This window comes from Mirounga angustirostris, unplaced genomic scaffold (assembly GCF_029215605.1).
Source record: "Mirounga angustirostris isolate CCGP_5_RB_7025 unplaced genomic scaffold, mMirAng1.0.hap1 SCAF_3, whole genome shotgun sequence".
Classification (NCBI taxonomy): Eukaryota; Metazoa; Chordata; class Mammalia; order Carnivora; family Phocidae; genus Mirounga; species Mirounga angustirostris.
Genome location: NW_026991711.1, coordinates 152944746 through 152959503, shown reverse-complemented (window position 1 = coordinate 152959503; position 14758 = coordinate 152944746).

Here is a 14758-nt window from a genome sequence, read left to right as displayed (position 1 = left end):
ATGCACAGTTTAAAAGCAAAATTGGCATTGCCCAATAAAGAAGAAAAGGGGAAATTTTTATTTTAAAAAAATCACTGAATGCCCTACTGTCAGATGTAGTCACGTCCTTTCTCTGCCATTTAGAGTTCAGCTAAAATGTGGTGAGTTTAGCTGTTTTCAGATTTGGGGACTTTTTGTCTTAGATATCAGGAAGTTCATTAAAATGATATCCTGACTTTTTACCACTGTCATTTCATTTTTTAAATGACAGGGCAAAAAAATAACATGAGAAGCTACAAATTATATATTTTATAGGGGTTGGGAAAGTTCAGTTAATCACAGTCCTTAATTTTAAGATTGATTTTCACAACTTATCTGGTCCCAGAAGGGTCTGGAAATAGGAACTGTCAAGATAGATTAAGGAAGCTAGTCTTCAGCTCTGTAGAACAATTACACAACAAGGATATCAAGTCTTGTGGTACAGCTTCATTCTTTGTGGGGAGGTGAGCAGTAGGAGAGGGTTGAAGGGGTTGCAAGGGTTAGGAAGGCTTTTGGAATCTAGAAGCATTGTCCCCATGGGAAGGCCCACCAGGATGCATGGCTCTCAGTTTCCCTTATCTCCTTGACTGTCCTTTCCTGTCAGAGTTAGGGACATTGAGGAGTCCTACAGGAAGGTTCAGACAACATCCATTTGCCTGCACTCATCAAAAGCACTTCATGGTTCCTCCTCTGTCATGCTGGTTTCCTGGTGGATCACCAGACACAGGAGGGGCGAGTGCATTGGTCTGTCCCAGGCTCATCCCAGAGAGCCAGCCGCTCAGGGTTGGGGGGGGAGGGGTCACTTTCCTACAGGATAAAGGAATTCTTATAAGAATTGGTGGGAGGAGCTTGGGAAGTGAAGATGTGAAAGAGCAGGAGAGTTGGAAGATGAGAGGAATCACCAATTAGTCAAATAGAGGAATTAAACCCATTCTGGTGATTGAAAGGGGACTGTGAAGTAGGGCTGTGGGGACATCTATGGGAAGCTCTTGTCTTGGCTGCTTCTGTGGTCTGTAGCCTGGGAGCTGGTGGCAGGCTTAGGGCTGCTATTGGTCAGCACGGCCAGTGATCTGGAAGGATGGGATGCAGAGCAGAGTGAGGATAAGCTTTGTCCATCCGTCACCATACATAACCCCCAAAAGACCTTCAGAAAGCAATGGCCACTGTCTCTGTCTTCTGCTTTTCAAATCTCATGCAGGTTCCACCTCTGGCCAACTGTACCCTGGACTCATGCAAGGAAGGGGATTTGGGGAAACGGTTCCCAGTGAGATAGATTGACACAGATACAACCCACCACACGGTCTATACACTTGGCAGGCTGAAACCTTCAACTACGCATGAGGCCCCATTGACCAGCATGGCCAGGTCATGCTCAGACTCTGTATGGATCCATCATTCCGCCATTCATGGTCTTTGTGCTCCTATCATTTCCAGGGTGGCCCTGGAGACATCATCTCTGTTCAGTGTCACTGATGATCAGAGTACTGCCAAACCTCAAACGGAGTGTCAACAGAGTATCTTTCATAAAAAATATTCTCTTCTCTCTAATTACTCTACTCCAGACTCTCAGAAGCCCATGGAGACGTCTATCTCGCTTCCATGGAAAAAGCCCTGGCTGGACTCAGAGACCAGTCCAGGCCTTTATTCACAAACAAAGTTACCTGGTCTCTGTCTTAGTTTCTCTCTATATAATTTGAGAAGATGTAGACTATCCCTAAGGACATTTCTAGTTCTAACATTCTATAATTCTACATTTGTGGAACTGTTATGTCTGGAGAGGCAAGTCTGTTGCTTTGCACAGAGGATGAGACTCTGCCAATGAAAACCTCCCTCTTGTGGAAAAGAAAAGGCAGTAGTCATCTTTTCTCATTAGCAGTACCAGATTCCGCTACCTCAGCTGCAGGCTGGTCAGTCACCTCCAGTAATAACCTTCATCTCAGCTCCAAGCGGCTGAGGTCTGTGGCTATGAGTCACAAGCTCTTGGAGCCAAGAATCTCAAGGAGACCACGGAAGGCAATTTGCCTTCCGTAGCTGGCTTGCTAAGAACTGATTTCTTCCCCACAGAGAAAATAGTATTTGTGGTTTATGAAATATCACACAGTATTTCCTCCTAAACTCATAGCTCCAGAAATGAATTCTAATCCTCCAACTGGAAAAACTTAGACTTTGGCTTTAGTTATTATGATCAGTTGCTGGATCTGCAGCTCCTTCGTGGGACATTAAGTCATAGCAAATGCCATGCTCAACAGAATACAGTCATTGATACAATCTGCTCCCGTCTGGGAAGTCTGATGAGCCTACTTGTCCTTTTGGCGTTGTCCCTTTGCTCGGTTTTAAGACGTGGGTTCAAACAAGGCTTGGCAACAGCAGCATACCTCTAAGGCCATGCTTCCCTCCCCAACAGTCATGCTCACCTTATCTCCTTGCTGGGCTTCTATGACGAGTCTAATAAGTACTCACGGCTAGTCCTCTCCCTGCAGCTGTTACATGAGACGTCAGGAAGGAGGTGGGGCCAGCCCTACTTTTCACTCACCACACCCAGGTCAGCCTCCACTGCCTGATTTCCAAGTTTGAGAGGAAACAGGAAATGCAAGTTGCAGACTATAAAAAGAGTTTGGAGAGGATCAAAGGTTGGTAGAAATGGAAACCCAAGTCGTGTCTCCTGTAGAACTAGTACAATGGGCCCCAGGGAATGAGTTGGGGGGGTGGGGGAAGTGTCTTCATGGACAGTGTCACTGCCAGAATTTGGCTACGGGAGATCAAGGGCAAGGCTGAGGGTGGGAGTGTGATCCTGGAAATCCAAAATGAGTACATGAGAGGACAGAAGCACAGAAAAGAATGAGGGAGGAGGCCAAGGAGAGGTGAGGAAGAGCACAAGGAAGCAGTGCGGAATCTAAAGATCAAGCGAGATGCTCCATGATCAGTGCTCTTGCTGAAAGCCTAGCTTCTGAGACATCCCATGGGAAAGGGAGGGGAATGGAAGGTTTTCCCAGAAGATCAATTTTCCTTCCAGCTTCCCAGGGGAGGTGACATCTGTGTTGGTCTCAAAGACTAAGTTGGAGTGACTGATACCACACAGCATAAGAAGCCAGACTACGGGGCTCCAGCCTGTCCCCACTGTGTACTGGCCGTGTCATCTTAGACCTAGCTGTGCCTCGATTTCCTCATCTTTAAAGCTCATTCACTCAACAACACTTTGTTGCTGAGCACCGCAATGTACCGGGTAGCATTCTGATGAAGAAAACAGAAATCTCTACTCCCTGCAGCTTACATTTTAGTGGTTGAGAATAATAGTAGTAATACCTACCTCGTGAGGTTGTCTTGAAGATTAAGGAGCAAACACACGTTGAGCCCATAAAACAATGACAACATATAATAGGTGCTCAACGATACCTATTATTATAGTATTATTATTGACAGTCCCTGACTTAATAATAATGGTTCAACTTAAAATTTTTCAGCTTTTTGATGGTGAGAAAGCGATATGCATTCAGAGGAAATCATGCTTCAGATTTCGAATTTTTTTTTTAAAGATTTTATTTATTTGTTTGACAGAGAGAGATAGTGAGAGATAGCGAGAGCAGGAACACAAGCAGGGGGAGTGGGAGAGGGAGAAGCAGGCCTCCTGCCGAGCAGGGAGCCTGATGTGGGGCTCGATCCCAGGACCCTGGGATCATGACCTGAGGCGAAGGCAGACGCTTAACGACTGAGCCACCCAGGGGCCCCCAGATTTTGAATTCTGATCTTTTCTTGGGTTAGCGACATGTGGGGTGATACCCTGGCATGATGCTGGGCAGCAGCGAGATGCAGTTCCTGTGCAGCCAGGCGGTCGTGAGGGTAAACAACTGATACACTTACAACCACTCTGCTTTTCACTTTTAGCACAGTAGGCAATAAATCACATGAGCTATTTAACCCTTTATCATAAAATATTAGATGATTTTGCCTAACTGCAGGCTAATGTAAGTGTTCTGAGCACATTTATGGTAGGCTAGGCTAAGCTATGATGTTCGGTAGGTCGGGTGTATTAAATGCATTTTTGACTTGTATTTTCAACTTATAATGGGTTTATCAGGATGTCACCCTATTGCAAGTCAAGTAGGACCTGTGGTATTATTATTGTTGTTGTTCCTGCTGATGCTGCTGTTTTTGTTATTGTTACAGCAAGAAAGGTGAGAGCCTTCTAGTCAGAGGTGAGTATGGAAAAAGCAAGAAGTTAATTATGGCCACCTTGTTGGGCACCTGGGGTAAAGATACTTGGCCAGTTGATCTAAGAGCACAGTTCCCTGAGCCCTCACTACTTCCTTCTGAGTTTGAATCTCAGATCAATTACTCACTAACCTGCTTACTGTGTGACCTTGGAGAAGTAACTGGAGCTCTCTGTGCTTCTGTTTCCTTCCTCATCTGTATAATGTAGATAATAAGATTTCTTTTACAAAGTTGATTGAGGATTAAGCAAATTAGTATTATGAAGCTCTTAGAAACTTGCTGTTATAATTCAGGAAGCATTTAGGGGTGCCTGGGTGGCTCAGTCGTTAAGCGTCTGCCTTCGACTCAGGTCATGATCCCAGGGTCCTGGGATCGAGCACCACATCGGGCTTCCTGCTCAGCGGGAAGCCTGCTTCTCCCTCTCCCTCTGCCCCACCCCCTGCTTATGCTCTCTCTCTCTCACTGTGTCTCTCTGTCAAATAAATAAATAAAATCTTTAAAAAAAATAATTCAGGAAGCATTTAATAAATCTAAGACACAATTAATCATTGTCATTATTATTTCTATCATCTACCTCAACTCTCCAGTTTACCCATAAGTTCTACATTTTCCTTGTTCTTTGCCTTTCTTTCCTTCTATCTCCAACACAACTCACCAGGAAGCTCTGCCTTTTTCCTGCGTCAGGTCTCTCAAATGCCTCCTTTCTTTCCCTGGGCTGCTTTTCCAGTCTAGGCTCTCACTGCATAGTTCCAAGGATAGAGCAGCAGTTTCCCAGTTGGCCTCTTTTTCTTAAGCTCTCTTTCATCCCAGTCTGTTTTTCACAAAGCTGCCAGAAAAAAACCGTTCTTAAAGAGCATTGTCCACATGTCCATGAACCTATATTGTCTATTGCATATCTTAGCTTTATCCTAGCATTCAAAATAATTTCATTAGCCCTGCTATCCCAACTACCACTGCCACCGTCCTACACCTCCCCTACCCCGCCAGGATGGCTAGCTCAGATGTGAGATAGATAAAGCCACCCTGTTCTCAAGATATTTGACGGCCATCTGCAGCAAAATTGTTGCTATCAGCCAGGGTCTCATCAGGAAACAGATGGTACATTCAAATTGGATAATTTACAAAGCTATGTGCAGGATTTAGGGGAACAAACAATGGAGGGTGTAGTACTCCAGAGCCTGCAATGGTTGGGAACCATTATCACCCACGAGTCCTGAAGGTTCAAGGGCAGGAGGTGGTTATCACAACCTAGAGGAAGGTAGCTGCATGAGAAGAGCTGTTTGATAAGAATTGTGACCCTTCAGGAGAGGGTCAACTCAGAGTGACCTAGCAAGGAAGAAATGATCTGAAATGATCCGAAATGATCCCACCTCACATTCCTCTTGCCCCCTCTCCTCTGCATTCAACCAGAAGACAGATAGCAAGGCAGCCCCTTGGGGTAATTCATACAGGTCTACTTCTTAGGACACAGAGCAAGGAAGGGTGGGACAAGTGGACCAAGAGGAGCAAATGGCAGACACTCAATAGAACTATGATCATAAATATAAATCTATGATGTCCCTACATTTGCACAATAAACAACTTGTGCAGCCCAATGCCGCAGCCCTGACACCATGTTGTGACCAGGATGACCTCCACCTCCAACTACATTACAGTCCCACCATGGTAACCTTTACCAAGGCCAGTGCTTGACTCAAAGGTGTCTTAGTGCAAATTAGAAAAAGGCATGCTTTGGGGCGCCTGGGTGGCTCAGTCAGTTGGACGTCTGCCTTTGGCTCGGGTCATGATCCCAAAGACCTAGGGTCGAGCCCCAAATCGGGCTCCCTGCTCAGCAGGGAGCCTGCTTCTCCCTCTCCTTCTGCTATTCCTCTTGTTTGTGCTCTCTCGTGCTCTCTCTCTCTCTGTCAATTAAATAAAATCTTAAAAAAGAAAAGAGAGGAAAAAAGGCATCCTTTTTCAAGACACTTGACTCTTACCTGATGAAAAAGTTTGGGAACATTCTGAGTTTATTAGAATAAAATATCTCACAGCTATTTGCCAGAAAAATGTTTGTTATTATAAATACGCAAATCTACTATATCTACAATGTGAATGAGGTCCATCGCTTCGGGGTGGCAGCATGAGGAGTCCCAAAGACGACCACTCCAGAGAAACAAACAAACTGGTAAAAACTATTAAAACAACAACAATAACATTTAAAGTCTCTGAAAATTGTCCAAAAGGCTTACAGCAATTAAAGAAACCTTTATTCAAGAAAATCTACTAAGATTTTATTTCAAAACAGAAAGATCCTATAGTATTTGAACCACAATCCACTTTCTCCCTCCACCTCCCCCTCCATTTCCCCTATGGCCAAAAAGATGGGGATCCCTCTCCCCTCAGCTCTCTATCAGGGATTACCATATCTCACCAGGAGAAGCAGGCCACCGGCTTATCATCTCTTATCCGCTCCAGCTCTGAGTTGCAGAGGCTAAATTCCTGGTGCATGCAGCTGAGAGGATGAGGGCTCTCTTCTACCACCCAGCAGCCTCTCACAGGAGGGGCTCTGCCTATGGCATGCAAGGCCAAGGATCTTGGGACCTGATCCTCCTCACCCCAACTCACCCATAGGGCAGAGGTTCTACCCCAGAAAAAGCAAGCTGAGAAGACCGGAGGCTTCTCACCCAGCGCCCTGTGTAGTGGCTTAGAGAATTTGACCAGGGGGAGAGAAAGTCCTAAAGAAACTGGAGCTGCAATGCTTTTTCTAAAGAAGTTGACTTCCTAAAGAAACAAAATGTAGGAAAGTTCAACTTTAAGCGTGCTCTTGAAAACAGTAGCTCCTCTCAATTAAGAGCAACAAGCTAAACCATAGATCATGGAGTTCGCCAGAGACAACCAAGGAAAGAGACAGCTAAAAAGAGCCTTCCTGGGATTAGAACAAATCCCAAAACTACCCCTGCAAAAGGGCCCAAATTTAATTTGATCAGACTGCTGAATAATTTACACACCGAGCACTATGGGGAAACAATACATCAATCAGCCAGGAAACAGTGGACCTTAACAGCTGAGTGTGGTACCAACGGAGGCAGATGCTTCACAGATTGATCAGAGAAAGAGCCAGAGAGCCCGCTGAAAACACTGTCATATGAGGGGGATGGGGTGCACACTCGCACACTCATCCCCACCCTCTGAAGACCGACACTGGCAGAGGGTGAGACAGAGAGGGAATCTAAATAAACATCACTAAATAAATAAACAAGCAAATTACAGAAGCGATCCCCAGAGATGAGGGAAGGGAATCAGTATCCAAAGTTGCTACAGTACATAACCTAAAATATCCAGTTTTCAACAAAAGATTACAAGACAGGCAAAGAAAGAAGAAAGTATGACCCATACATAGGGGGAAAAAAAGCAGGCAACAAGAATTGCCTTTGATAGGACCCAGATGTTGAATTTAATAGACAAAGTCTTCAAAACAACTGTTATATGGATATTCAAAGAACTAAAAAAGGAAACCACATTTAAAGAAGAAAAGGAAGATACGAGGACCATGTCTCATCAAATACAGAATATTAATAAAGAGACAGAAATTATTCAAAATAATTAAATGGCAATTCTCACATTGAAAAGTGCAATAACTGCATGGAAAAATTCACTAGAGGGACTCAACAGTAGATTTGAGCTGGGCAAATGAAGAATCAGCAAACTTGAAGTTAGATGGATAGAGATTATTCAATCCAAAGAAGAGAAAAACTAGAATGCAGAAAATTGACAGAGCCTCACAGAAATGCTACACACCTTTAAGTGCAGCAACATAAGCATAATGGGAGTACCACAAAGGGAGGAGAGAAAAAGCAGAAGAAGAAATCATGCCTGAAAACTTCCCCATGTGACCGACACTTTAGATGTGATACATCTTGTGTGGTGCACGACATATACAGCCGTACACTGCAGTCTAAGTTCACGGCCACAGCTGCCACCACCATCACCATCTCTTCATCCCTTTTTCTTCTTCAGGAGAGCGGTTCTGTGCTGGTCGGGTCAGTCTCCCAAACTGTCACCTACACTTTTCTTGGTCATTCTAAGCTACATGACTTTTCCCTTGACATTTCCTATTCTTGGATTACCTTTCTTTTTATCAGTACAAACCCATCATCTCTCCCAAGCCCCCAAATTCATGTATTTTTATCTAATTACTTATATTGCTTACCTGTGTTATGGTAGTTTTTCTATCATTCTATTTAGATGTCTACAAATATTTATCGAATGCCTATTATATTTCAGGCATCCTAGCGGGAACTAGGAAAGAACAATTCAAAGGGCCTGTCCTCATTAGCCCACATCCAAGTAAGCCATCAAGTAGCCTAAGAGTAGTATAGATAGCAATAGGTACTGTGTCAGGTGATAGAGACGACGCGGGGAAGGAGAGCTGTTTCAGATAGTGTCCAGGGAAGGCCTCGTTAATATTTAGGTGGCAGACTAAATGAAGACAAGAAGCCAGCCAGGTGAGAACATGGAGAAAGGACTTTCCAGTCAGGGGCAACAACAGGGCAGAAGGCCTTGGGGCAGGGACATTTGAGGTGGGTATGGAGAAGAGCAAATAGGACAGGGTGACTGGAAGGCAGTGAGCCAGGAGGAAGGGGGTAGGAAGTCGGGGTTGGAGGGATGGTGGGAGCCTCCATCATGTGAGGCCATATTGGTGTGCCTCGCTCTCCTTGGGATGTTAGTCTAGGATTGTAAACCACTTCCTGAAACACTCAAGTTCTACTTCATTCTCCGCCCAGGCCCAGTGTGTCTAGGGAAAGAAGGGTAATTTCCATACCCAGGCCTCAGAGTCCCTGCTCTTAAAAATGAGGACTGTTAGAGCCAAGACTGCCTGAGGAACAGGAGGAGGGGATCAAGAATGATGAGACCCCTGCAAGCTGACAAAAGACATTTCCTGTAATACTGCTTACTACATACTTGGTCTGTGTCGAGACCTCTATATACACAGTGCCATTTAAACTTGACCACAAGCCCGTGACATAGGCACTACCATCCTATTTTATACGGGAAGAACCTGAGACACAAAGATTCCCCACAGTCGCCCTGTTGGTGGTAAAGCTAGTTTAATCATCTGTGTGCCTCCAAAGCCCAAACTTCTAATCGGCCACTACCGCTACGCCCTGGAAGCTCAAAGATTTAACTTAAGAGGACCATGAGAAAGAGAGGAGGAAAGAAAGCAAGCAAGGCATTGAAGAGGAAGAATTCCTCAATTCCTATGACCTGAGAATGTCTAGATAACATGAAGTAAATATTATTGTTTATGGTCAATCTGTACTTCTTGTTTAGCATAAGTAAGCAATCAAATGAGAATTGACTTGAGACTACAGAGACCAAATCTGAGAGTTTTTATTTTAAAACCAGCAAGAAAGTTTTTAGGTTTCCTTTTTGCTTGTTCTTTTTTTTTAAGTTTAAAAAACACAAAGAAGGATAAAGAAGAAAAGTTAAATCACCTAGAGAACACTCATCTATTTGTAAGTGCTGACTTGATGGTCTAGAATCTTCTGGGACCTCATTGTAAATTCTTAGGAGAATCTGATTGGAACAGTTTGGAGCATATGCATCCCTTGATCCAATGACCTGTAGCCAGGGAGGGTGAGGATCATATCTTAGCTGTAGGGATCCACCTCTTTGGGTTTTTAGAGAAGAAGGTCATCAAGAACCCAAAAGAGGTTCAATTAAATCTGCTTTGGGATGGCTATCTCTGAAAGCAATGTGGGAGATGGATTGGGGTGTGCAGGACCAGAGCCAGAGACATGGGGTGGGGGCCGTTGCCATGATCTAGGCTAGAATAGAGGCTCTTCACCTAAGCAGGGTCTGTGGGGAATGAAGGGCTGCAGAAGCATCTGAGGGAAAATTAGTGAGTGGAATCAACTGTCTTTGGTGAGTAATTTGATATGGGAGATGAAAGTGGGGTTAGTAAGAGCACATGAGAATTGGTGACAAGATCACGATTTTGAGGGGCCTATGGGGCATGTAAGCAGACATGTCCAGTAGGCAACTATGTGCCTTCAGACCTTAGGAGAGTGGCCTGGGTTGGAGTGAGGTGGGGTTAAAGCCATGTGTGAAGAGAAGGTAAGAATGTGAGAGGGAGAGAATGTGGGGAGGGAGGAGAAGGCTGAAGCTAGAACCCAGGGGAAACCATTAATGTGTAGGCGACAGATAAACTAGGGAAGAGCTGCCCACAAGGGAGGTTGTGGCGTGACTGGAGGAGGAGGAGCACCAGGTTGGAGTGCTGTCATGGCAGCCAGCACGGGCACTGCCGGGAAGTTAACAGAAAATGCTACAGCCAAATCAATCATCCAGCACCTGGAAAGAGCCAATACAACTCAGCAGCAAGGTGGATGCACTGGAGGCGGAGGGATAGAGGATAGAGCCCGACCTCGGGGCGAATGCGCAGTGAGAATGGAGATGATATTCCAGAAGCTTGCCCATAAGGGAAGAAGAGAGGTTAAGGGCAGAAGCTGGAATGGAAGGGATCCGGAGGGAGGGGTGCATGAGTGATCGCGAGAGAAGAATGTGGTCTAATGCATTTACGAAGCCTCATTGAGGGTAGGATGCCAGAGATGGAACCCTGAGAACACGGGGAAATGATGTATCCAGGGCTGTAGACCAAAAAGGAGGAGAGATGAATGTGGGTGTAGCTAAGTGTGTAGAAAAAGGAGCAGCAGGCTGAGGGATCTTCGCCTTGAGGCCTCCATTTGCCCAGTAACCAGACAGAGCAGGTCATCTGCTGAGAAGGTTGGAGGAAGGTGGAGAGGACCTGAGGAGCATGAATTCTTTGCATTGTCAATTGAGGATGCACAGAGACATTTCCCACTGGTGTTGGAACCCAGGATGCTGTGGTTCCATCAATCTGAGCCTCGGGATTTCTCTGTAAAACTCAGCATCTGGGGCAGAAGGGAAAAAAATCTGCACAATTAGGTCGATCTGCTTTGGGGTTTTGCTGAGCGTGGGGACAGAGTATCAAAGGGGAAAGAGGGTGAAGGGAGGAAAGGGCTGATGGACCTGAAGAAGATGAAGTAGGAAGTGGGAAAGAGGTATGGCAGGGACCAAGGTGTGACTGAAATGGAAGACAGAGCTCAGGTGATTGAAAATAATCTTGCTCCACCCACGTGTGACTGTATTGGAACAGCTGACAAAGCCCTTTGGTGCTTTAGTGTTGTCGCTCTGTAGTAGGCTTAGATGGTCTGCCCTTGGCTACGGGTCTCCTGCCCACAGCAATAGTGATAAAATCATAATGAACATTTGTGAGCCCTTCAGAACATGTGCGCCCCGGCTTCTCACATTTTACGTTATCTAATTCCCATGACGATCTTGTCCTTATGTTCGGTACTGCCCTCATTTACAGAGGATATTTGGACTCAGAGCTTAATTAACGCCAACATCATGTGAGCTTGGCTGATTTTGTAAAATAGCACCTTCCCCCAAATCAACTGCAAATTGGGTGTTTGCTTCACCTATGGAACATTCTACCAAAGTTCCGACAGCCTCGTGTCTCTCCAAATAGCCCCAAATCGATCAAGAAATCTCAAAGGATACTAATTTCGATTTGCATGAATCGAAAGGCCCTGGAAAGAGTGGTCCTGAAGCCCATGGGGACAGGGCAGGGAAGCAGGGCAAGGGACAGGATAGCAAGCTCTCTCAGGGTGCGGACCATGCCCCCCAGAACCGCAGATTCTGAACCCAGTGTATCTGGCAGGAAAGCCCCAGAACGCCTAAAACCTTGAACCCTTTGATCAGTGGCTTTTCTGAAAACTGTTCCTCCCTCCGCCTGCCCGACACATGGAGGACCGAGAAATCTTATTAAAGGCCTTTCAAAAAAAAGCTCCATGTCGTGGAGCATCTGCTTCTGGTGTGCGAGAGATTACACACGAGTGATCTTGGCCAGGGAGACCCAGCCAGCTCCAGGCTCCACCGGGGAGACAGGACTTCAAAAGGGAGGTGCTCAATTAAGGAAGCAGCCTTTCCTGGTCGTGGCTCTGAATCTCATTTCCAGCCTAGGCTCCTCTGGTTAATGATAAGAAGCCAGGGATAAGAGCCTGCTTGTCGCCTGAATGGCTTCCTTCCTGAGGGAGAAAAGAAAAAGGAAAGAAAAAAGATTAGCACAAGTATCAGGCTCCTGATTTAGCTTCCCTTCTGGAAAAAAAAAAAAATTACAAAGAGCCCTTTACCATCTGAGGCTGTTTGGATTTCTCTTCTTGCACTGCCCCATTCAGGTTATGTTTTATTTCTTATGGTTGACCCTGTGCATTGTGGGGCATTGTGTTCTTTTTCTATGGCAGGCACTTAATGGATTAAACTGAAAAGAGTCAGTGGTAACCAGACATCCATTAGAAGGGTCTATTTACATGCAGTCACTCCTGCCGGTTTTGAAAGGCACAGAATTAAAAGAAAAAATGCCTGGAAAATACAATCATCAGAGTCCTTTGTCCCTCTTGGCTCCACCTCTTTAAACCCCTCCATCTGCTGAGGGGGAGGGGAAGGCACCCGGTAAAGATGGGACCTTGGGAGCATGGGCTCGGCTTCTGGGGTGAAAAGGACATTCAGGACCAACGAGGAGGATGAGGCTCCTCCCTCATAATGTTTTCCATTCCGCTGCTGCTATCATCTGATCTTTTCCCCTAAGCTCACAGAAGCTGTCTTGAACGGGCTGGTTCAGGACAACTCCTAAAATCCTTTTTTGGGGCGCCTGAGCAGCTCAGTTGGTTAAGTGTCTGCCTTTGGCTCAGGTCACGATCCCAGGGTCCTGGGATCGAATCCCGCATCGGGCTCCCGGCTCAGCAAGGAGTCTGCTTCTCTCTCTCTCCCACTGCCTCTTCCCTCTGCTCATGCTCTCTTGTGCTCTCTCTTTTTCTCTCAAAAATAAATAAATAAAAATGATTTAAAAGAATAAAATAAAATCCTTTTTTTAATGATTTATCTATTTAGAGAGAGAAAGAGAGCACAAGTGGGAAGGGCAGAGGGAGAGGGAAAGAGAGTCACAAGCCGACTCCTCGCTGAGCACGGAGCCTGATGTGGGGCTCGATCTCATGACCCTGAGATCACTACCTGAGCTGAAACCAGGAGTCAGACACTCAACCGACTGCACCACCCAGGCGCCCCTAAAATCTTTACAGAGAGCAAGGTAGCCTGATTTGAAATCTCAGATTCAACCCTGTACTTAATATCAACGGGATCCTGGGCCAGAGAGTAACTGACAAGGAAATTCAGGAATGTTGTATCTCTTACTCCATGGAGGATTTGCACCTATGAATCCTTCATCGAAAAGACTTTTATGATTTGTAATGTTTTGAAATCTACACATTCAGGACTCCGTCTTTTTCGCTTTCAGTGTGCTCTGTGATCTCCGCATGGTTAGCATGGTTGTTAACAGGACACCACTTACTCATTAATGGAGAAGCCTGGTAGCTGACACCTGAGTTACCTTTTTTCTGGGTGACACGCATTATGGACACAGAAACACTGTCTTTGACTTCCAGAAAGCACAAAGCTTAGAGACAAGGCAGAATCAAGGTTCTCATTTGTTAAAAAATAAATTGAGGCGTATTAAAAATTTTAAGAATTTATTGGAACAAACATCGATTTGAATCAGGCAGCATCCAATCTGGCAGGAAGAAAGGAGCTGTAAAACATGAAAGACTTTTACAGCCAGAACGGAGCAGAAACAAGGAAGTTACACTCGGCAAAAAGTGGGTTGGTTGTTGCACTTTCCCTTACGGAAGGGCAGGGGTCCACCGGGCAGATTACCTAACTAGTGCTGATCAGGCAATTCCGGGCTGACTGGTTTAAGATTCTGTTTCTGGGAGAGCCAAAACTGTAGTAAGTTATAGCTTGGTTTGGTGGCTCAGAGCTATAAGTGACTCCATTCTGGGTCTGTTGTCTTTTTAACGCATCTCAAATTACTCTTTAAAGTAGAAAAGCTTGAGGGGTATAGAATTTAAAAATAACAAAAATTCAAAGAGCTTCTGTTAAGGTGTGTTGACAGCCTAAAACAAAACGCAAAACAAAAATCAAGTCAACAAGTATTTGTTGGCTAACTATGCTAGTTGCTTCTAGGAATACACAGATAAATTGAACATGAATGAATGTCAAGTCCTACATTCAGATTCAGTCAATTGCACAAACTCACACTACATGGGACATGGGTGAATTAATCTAAAGTTGACATGAAATAGGCCTTGAACCTTTGATGTGATGGGAGCCAAGGCTGCCCCAGTTGAAGCACAAGGTCTAGTACAAAAGAGGGCTTTTTAAAGAGGACTTTTACAGGGGCGCCTGGGTGGCTCAGTCGGTTAAGCGACTGCCTTCGGCTCAGGTCATGATCCCAGGGTCCTGGGATCGAGTCCCGCATCAGGCTCCCAGCTCAGCGGGCAGCCTGCTTCTCCCTCTGACCCTCTCCCCTCTCATGCTGTTTCTCTCTCTCTCAAATAAATAAATAAATAAAATCTTTTAAAAAAACAAAAAGAGGACTTTTACAAAGTAGAACCTATGCAAAGGAAGGCATACG